Here is an 8,361-nt window from a genome sequence, read left to right as displayed (position 1 = left end):
AACAAGTTTGAAAAAAATGGGGCATTTTAACAAGTTTGAAAAAAATGGGGGCATTTTTTTAGTGGGTATCAAAAAATCAGGGTACTTTATCAAAATTCCCTTGATTAATTCATTATTCTTCCCTATCTTCCTTCTCCCGTCCTCTCTCCTAAAAGGAAAAAAATAATGTCCTAGAGCTTCCTTCTTCATCTTGCTCAGATTTAGTCCTCTCGGACTATATCTGAGTAATGACTTTTAGTCTTTTATGAATAAAAATAATTTATTTCAGGTTTTTAGGTTTTTTTTCTGTTATTGTTGGTATCTGTGGACACACTTCTTCGTTTCTTGGACGATCTTTTCTTTGTCCGTACGAGGATTTTTTCTTCGCTCTAATAACGACTTTTTCAAATCTATGTGGTGTTTCTGGGTTTGCTATGCTCGAATCATCAAAAACATCAATGATTCTGCTCGGCAGCGCTTTAGATTAATCTTCAACAAGTGGGATTTAGGGCATCCAGAGTCGTTTGGGTTTACAAGATTTTGGGAAAGATAATCCATTTTACTTGGAGCATCTTTTATTGAGAAAGATAATTGTTTTAAATGGTCGGAGTTGATTCTGGTTCACACCATCATTTATTACTATCGCATCTACGAAAATTGGATGTCTTTGCGATTTATGGCTTTTTTTCTTCGCTATGTACTTATAATAGGTGTCATCATTTGTATTGGGTTTTGATTATCTTGTATTTTGGTGTTTTTGATAATCTTATAAACAATCGTATAATCACTATTTTTATTCGAAGGAATTGAAATCTGATTTCTATAAAAAAAGTAAATGAAAAAAAGTAAAAATCCTCAAGACATCATAGCCCAATTTTTCAACAAAGGCGCACTTGGCAGAATAGTTGCCATCGTGTAAAAGTGAAAAAACAAGAGAGAAACATGAGAAATAGTAATAATATCCCTTTTATTTATTGCATGATGAGGAAAGGCACAACATTGCATACCGAACCTCCACATACATGTAAGAGAGGATACATAGGACGAACGAACTTAAGAACACACACAAATATTCATATTAAGTCACCAAATCAACACTTAATTTTGGTCAAGAAAGATTGATTCACTAAAATAAACCAGTCACATCTTGACTCAATTGAGCGTAAACTTCAACGTTTCACTGGATGTACTGCATAAGTTTCAAAATGAATAGATTAGTCATATATACATATCACGGATAGATATCCGCAGAACAGAAAGGCGCAAAAACTAATGTTTTCTTCTTCATTTATATACTAGTGAAACAATTTAAAATACAAAACAAAAGCGTCCGTATATCCTCAAACTTATATATATATAAAAAAAAAAGTGCAATTTTCTTACTGAAGGCCACATTGCCGTCATCGCCATCGCCACGGGACATCCTTATGGCCGAAACAGGGAATTCTTCGGTAAAAGCAACAATGCCCATACTCTCACGATAAGAAATTTGAAAAATCAAAAATTTGTAGGAATCTAGTAAGTTTTGTTTCTGTTCTTGGTTTAGTATTGATGAGTTTGTGAAGATCACATATAGGGTATTTATAGTTCCACTTTGAGTTATCATAATTTATGAAATGCAAATTCGAAGTCCTTGCTGGTCTTTGTTTCTTAATTATAAAATGTATAGATGCGTTTATAATAAAATAACATTATCGCTTTGGTAAAAAAGCAAACAAAAGTAACTTTATTTGAGAAAGGTTGTTGTCTCTTTTACCATGAATATTGTTTTGGGCATCATTTTTGTGGGATCACATTCTAGCAAGTCCGAGTCACTGAGCAATTGATAGCTAGCATTTTGATAGAGCGAAGGCTAGTCGGATTGGCTTTCTCTCCAAGGTGATGGAGCACGCTGCACGGGTATTGATCTTGGGATTCATATGATAAATATGCCTTCTAAAAAGAGGAGCAACTGGGAGAGTAAACATCGGCATATATCTATGCGGACAAGGTCACCGCACACAATGGCAGCTTTTGGTTCCTGTTGTGCCATCCAAAGTTACTCGAGACGAAATGCAATGCGTCATACTGCCCGGCAGTATTGAGAGGTATCGTTGGGCTTCAAAATGTGCGGTGTGACAATGTCGAGGTTTTTTTTTTCTTTTATCGGGTGACGTGCTTGATTTGTGAAGTAAACATTTCTAATCTAAAGACTTAAAGGCCTAGACAAATAAAACTCCCACATTCGCATACTTAATTTTGTAATAAAATCCAGGAAAATAAGTATGCATACCCGTTTGCATACTTGCTTGTCTTCGGTAAACGATAAAAAGTTTGTTTTGCCCACAACTTTTTCGTCCGAACTCGGAATGACCTCATTCTTTTTGAATTTTTTCCTCTTTCAATTCTCTTCAAGATGGTGATGAGAAATCCTGAATTTGAATGAGTTAAGCTTGGTCTTTGGCCTGTCTCTTGATTTTGAGCGTTTTGCTCTTTTCCATCGCATTTCTTTAACTTCTCTTGGACTTGGGCACTTGGAATACTTCTCTTCCTAACTCTTTTTTATCACTTTATAGCTCCTTTTTGGATGATTCACCTAATAGAGACAAATAAGAGAAAACAAGAGTAATAATACGAATACGTGCAAGAATAATAGCTTAAACAAATATGGAATGGACACTAAAGTCATATGAATTATGCACTTATCAATTATTGCCTGCTGACTTACTAGTTTATGTTGGAGAAAATGAGTTTATTGTTTTGGTTTTATGGTCTTGGTGGGAATTGAACTTAGGACCTTTGGGTCTCTAAGAGCACTTACTCATTTTCTTATGAGTGAATGAAATAGAACCTTTAGTCCCACATTGGATATATCTAAAGAGGAGTTCCACTATATAGCTATTCCTTTATGGATAGTTAGTAAAACAATATGGGTGGAACGAGTGGGGAGAAATATTTTTGCTTTCACTTAGTCTTAGGGCTCGGGCTCGTGCCTACGCCGTGGACATGGATCAACCAAGACTTATCACTTTGACAAAATGATTTTAAATTATTTCCTTAAATATTTTACAATCAAATTAAAATTCTGTCTTAAATGTGGGGGGCGTGTGACCTGGGTGAATTTATTTTCTAACCACAAATAATTTTCTTAACGGCTTTATGTGCATGGAAGTCGACATTTTTCTTACCATTTTTTGACTGTTTTATGGCAAAATTATGTCGACACCATGCAGCATTATTTCGCATGCAGTATTGATTCGCATATTAATGTGCATTGATTTCACCCTCTCCGTTTGCCTATAAAAAGAATTCGACTTTTACATTTCAATTTGTGTCCAGAAGAGCTACTATCCTCTTCTTTTCGTCTTTCTCCCTCTGTGTGGTTTTTATTCTTTGTGCCATTGTTGTTGAGTTCGTATGAGTGGGCAAGTATTGTAGTGCTAACAATACTTGCAACGGGCAGTTTTATCCTGGATACAACTTGACCATAGGGTATAGGCATCACTCATTCTTGAGGCGTACCGGTCAACTATTGTGTTAAGGACAGCGTGTTGAACACGTGACTCTATCCTCTGTTTGCTGATTCCATTGAGTGTTTATTTAAGCGTTTCAGAAATTTATTTTTAACATCTTCTTTGATTATTTTATTGTTACAGTTGCAACAATCTTAACACAATAGTCTTTTCTATCTGTAACAATGGGTAAAAACGATGTTTATGGGTCTGCAAAATTTTCTGGGGAGCTCATCCAGTTTGTCAATCCGACCACTTCCACTTCCATTATAAAGGAGATAAGTATGTATAAATTTTGTTTATTTGATCGTTCTTTGTCTTTAATATAGCACCCAACAATCATGGATGTTATTTGTGGAGTGAAAAAGCAAAAAATGAATTTTTTGGTCAGCTGTAGAGTTTCGAGTTTATATCTTAACCTAGAGAGAATTTTGATAAACTATTTTGTCATAATGTAGTATACATCTGGATAGTTACCCACGTAAAATTTCAGAATTTTTGGAGTTGTAAAAGTATTTTTTCGATATTTTACAAAACAGATAAATGTTCCTGAAAAATTCTGACGAGCAGAAATTTGTTGTTGACAATATTAGTTTTTATGGGATAACCATGAGTTTTATGAAATGGTGGTTCAAATGAAGTTTTTAAATCCAGATGTTATCTTCAAAATTCATATTATACTTTCTGATTCGGAATTGTGTTTTGTGAATAAAGGTGCCATCTACGAGGGACATGGCTAATAGGCGCATGTGGCTGAATATAAAAATCTTCCAAAGATGGCAAAGGTGAGAACGTCAAATGCAACACTATGCATAGCTCTTGTAAGAAAGGTATGTTTCGTAGACCTAAATATAGCATTACTTTAATTAAGGGTGATTGTTTTGTTTGTAAAATTCCTGGTCAAATGGCAGTAATTGTAGACAACGTAAAACCTTAATTAGTAGAAAGTTAATGCTAATTTAGTTGAAAATAAACTAGTACGAGTTCAGTGGCATGATGTCGGAAGTTATTTTAATAACCAATGTGAGATATGATGGGTGGAATTTGGAGCCACTAAGCATGTTTGTTGAAACAAAGACATGTTCACCTCCTATTAGAGGATAGGGGATGTCGAGAAACTCTGTATGATTAACTCATATGCGACAGAGGTTGCATAAAAGGGAAAGGAATTGCTCAGGAGAGGAATAGACAGAGTGGAGTAGACTTCAATGAAAATTTGTATAATTATGTGAAGGAATTGCTCGTTGATTGTGGCAACATAGAAGTGCAGGAGGAGTTGTCAGGTGGACCTAGTGTCAATGTATCATCAGCTGAGCCAAGCGACCCACTGAGCCAAAACTTGCCAAGGAATGAGACTCTTGTTGAACTGGTATCTTCAACTGAACCACCTACACAAGAATCAGTTCCAGAAGTTATCAGACTCGGTAGCCAAGACCAAACGGCTATTCAAGGTATCCAGTCTTCACCTTTCAAGTTCATGGACATGGAAAAAGCTGTTAATCTCTCCAGCGACGACAAGGAAACAGAAACTCAAGTGGAATTGGAGACAACACCAAATATAGCAACAACACAAGAAAGACTTGAAGCACAGGAAAGAGACTTTTTGGCCGGTGATGATGATGACATTCTTCCAGAAACTCAGAAGAAAGCAGAAGAATATGTGGTGCCCACATTTAATCTGCATTTATCACAACCTGCTGCTGCAATTAAAGATGATGCTGGTGGACCACAAGAGCAAGCTGAAAATCTGCAACAACCCGCTGTTGAGATACCACAACATCAAACTGAAGAACCACAACAACCAGAAGAGCCAGTGGCTGAAAAGCCACAACAAGTAGATGTTGAGATGGTTGTTGATGCAGAGAAGGAGATGGTGGTTGAGAATCCTTTAACTCCTGGTGCCACACAAGATGCTGAAAAAGAAAAAGGCTATAATGAAGATGCTGAGATGGAGACCGTTTCAAAAAACCTGGTACCTAAAATATAACATCTTTTATTATGGTATTTTTATTAATGTCAAATCAACTACGTACTACTTATTATTTTTAATCAACTATAAACTGTTTACTATATTGTTGTTTTGTTGTTTAATCAACTATTTACTTAATTTCATAATAAACTGTTTATATCTAACACATTTTGGTTACATGAATCTCTAGGAAGAAGACGTAGGAGGGGAGTTTGTACCAAGAACAGAATTTTTGAAGAGGTCACCATTGAAGAAAAAGTCAGTATTGAAGCGAAAAGCAAACAAGGCAGAAGAGGATGGGAAGCAACCAGGAAGCAAGGTAAGAAGAATCAAGGAAAGGACAACATGGAATCAAAGGACAACCAGTGTACTACTCAAAGATTGTGAGCTAGAGAAGCAGAAGAAGCAAAAAGACAAGCCTGGTGAGAATAAAGTTGAAGAAGAAAATCCACGTACGTCTGCTGGCTTGCCGTTCAGAAAATTACCTCCGCTGGAAACAATGGAATGCTTTCAAGATTACAAGGATACAATAGAACCAGCCATGATGGAAGTACTGGAGACATACTTTGAGAATGCCAACAGCCTGTAAGTACATCAAAAATACCTTTATGCTTGTTTGCATAATATGTCATGCAGCTCCCAATGTTTAATGCATGGTTAGTTATGCATTGTTTAAAATATGTACATCACATGTTATGCAGCTCCAATGTTTAATGCATGTTCAGTTATGCAAAAAATGTTGTTATATTTATTATGCTTGTTTAAGAAATCAATGCATTACAGGTTATGCTTCTTATGAAATAAATGCATAACAAGTTATGCTTAAAAAAAAAACCATGCATAACACAACCCTCTAGTTTATGGTTCTGCCGCATGTCACTTGAATAAAACATCTCACCAATTGTGTCTTATGTCATCTGCAGAAATTCGTCTTGGAGTATCAGAGAAGGAGAAGACCCGTACTTGTGGGATATTCGGATTCACGGAGATATAATAAGGAAGCTAATGAACAACGAATACTTAGAAGACCAAGTAGTACGCTACTACAGTTATAGGTTGTTCAAGAAGCGGGAAAATGAAAAGATGGCTGATAGTGTTGAACATAGGTATGCGGAGTCTGCATTCATGACGCCAGATGCTTGGGTAAATCAAGAAAATAAAATCATTTTGCTGCATAACAAGTCATTCATGCATATTATCTTATGCCCATATAATTACTTCAGCATAAAATGTTATGCAACTAGATTGAACTGCATAACAAGTTATTCAGCATTGTTTTCTACACCTGTTGTGCACCCTTTCAATTGCATCCACTAACTTTTTTTTCCTAAGAAATATTTCTTTTGCAGTTCTTTGTTAAAACAAAGGAGAAAGATGGGATTGCCAAATTTGTTGGAGAATTCATCTTGAATCTCCCTATTGAAGTTGAGAGAATGTTCATTCCAATGAACTATATGACAAAGGAAAACCCTGCTGGTACACATTGGACATTGTTAGAGTATGACTTTTCAGAGGGTGAGTGGAACTACTATAACAGTGTTGAAGGCTATAAATATAACTGCAAGAAACAAGCTCTCATAATGGCAAAAGCTTGTATGCCGTATTTGATCCAAAGATATGATGAACTGAATCTATCACCACAAATCGTGGATATAAAGCGGGAACCGCTTGTATACAAGGATATTTTTTCCAAGATTGTTCCTGAACAAGGTCATCATCCCGACTTCCTCATATTTGTATGCTATTATATGAAGATGAGCATGAAGTCTCAAGTCAGGGACAAATGGCTGAAGTTGGGAAAGGAAGATGCAGTAGAAAAAGCCAACAAAAAAAGAGTAAGTCTGGTATTGAAAATGCTGACGGATCTTAGAAACAGTTGGGCGATATATGCCAATGAAGACATCTGGGATGATATTGCGCGTCAATGTGATGAAGCTGAGCGTCAAATGTGAAGCTGTGCATAATAGAAAGGCTCAAACATAACTTTGTTTTAACAACCTGTGTGTTGTTGGTAGGTTGAGAAATTTAACTTGGGAGTGAAAACTAATGGGAAAGTAGTTAGTAGTTCTTGTCAGAACAACTTATGTTATCTTGTCGATGTTTATATATATATTTATTATATATCAATGCTGGTTTCAGTGCTTCTATTTGCTGCAATCTTATTTCATTTAACTGTACTATGATATAAATCTTACAAGGAAAATGAAGGAACAACAGGTTACATATAAACATCTAAATAACAAGTTATGCAACAAAATAAACCTGAATAACATGTTATTCCTAATAAAATAAATGTGCATGACTTGTTATGCAGACGCATGACTTGTTATGCAGATGCATGAAGGAACCACATTTGCATGAGTCGTTATGACACCATCTTTAAAAGAATAAATGCATAACAGATCGTGCATCCTCGAAAAACAATGCATAAGAGATTATGCATCTTCAAAACAATAACGCATAATACGTTATGCATCATAAAAACTAATGCATAACAAGTTATGCATCATCAAAAACTAAAGCATAATCCATTATGCATTTAAGAATAAAAACGAAAACATTATCTGATAGAAGCAGAAAAACACACAGTGAAAAAAAAAGTATTTTTCATAAAACCAATACAAAAAAGAAACTAAGTACAGAAAAAGTACTTGTTCATAAAAACTAATACAGAAACTAATGAAAGAAAAATGAATAAGGTTCAAACATAAAAGTAATAGTCTGAAGAAACAAACAAGATAATTGCTCTTCTTTAACTTCCCTTAGACTGCTTCGGCGGCTTCGGAGGCTTCTTGTAACAGGTAGGATTCGTACATGTTTGCTTGTTATGATGACCAAGCTCAAAACAATTACCACAGCGAATAGCTCTCCTGGGCGGCTTCTCATATCTGCTCAAATGCCTATTAGCTTGTGGTCTCCCTG

At 35.6% G+C, this 8,361-nt stretch overlaps 1 long non-coding RNA gene across 1 annotated transcript; it reads right to left on the bottom strand.

The window, feature by feature from the left end:
• Positions 1-922: 922 nt before the first annotated feature.
• On the bottom strand, positions 923-1,563 carry LOC113360943. The gene is made up of 2 exons (XR_003364878.1): positions 1,363-1,563; positions 923-1,168 (listed from the first exon to the last, which is right to left on the bottom strand). It is a non-coding gene; the product is annotated as an uncharacterized LOC113360943 (long non-coding RNA).
• Positions 1,564-8,361: the final 6,798 nt, after the last annotated feature.

The sequence above is a fragment of the Papaver somniferum genome, chromosome 3 (assembly GCF_003573695.1).
Source record: "Papaver somniferum cultivar HN1 chromosome 3, ASM357369v1, whole genome shotgun sequence".
Lineage (NCBI taxonomy): Eukaryota > Viridiplantae > Streptophyta > Magnoliopsida > Ranunculales > Papaveraceae > Papaver > Papaver somniferum.
Note: the sequence above shows the minus strand (reverse complement) of the source record. Positions and strands in the feature narration are given on the sequence as shown.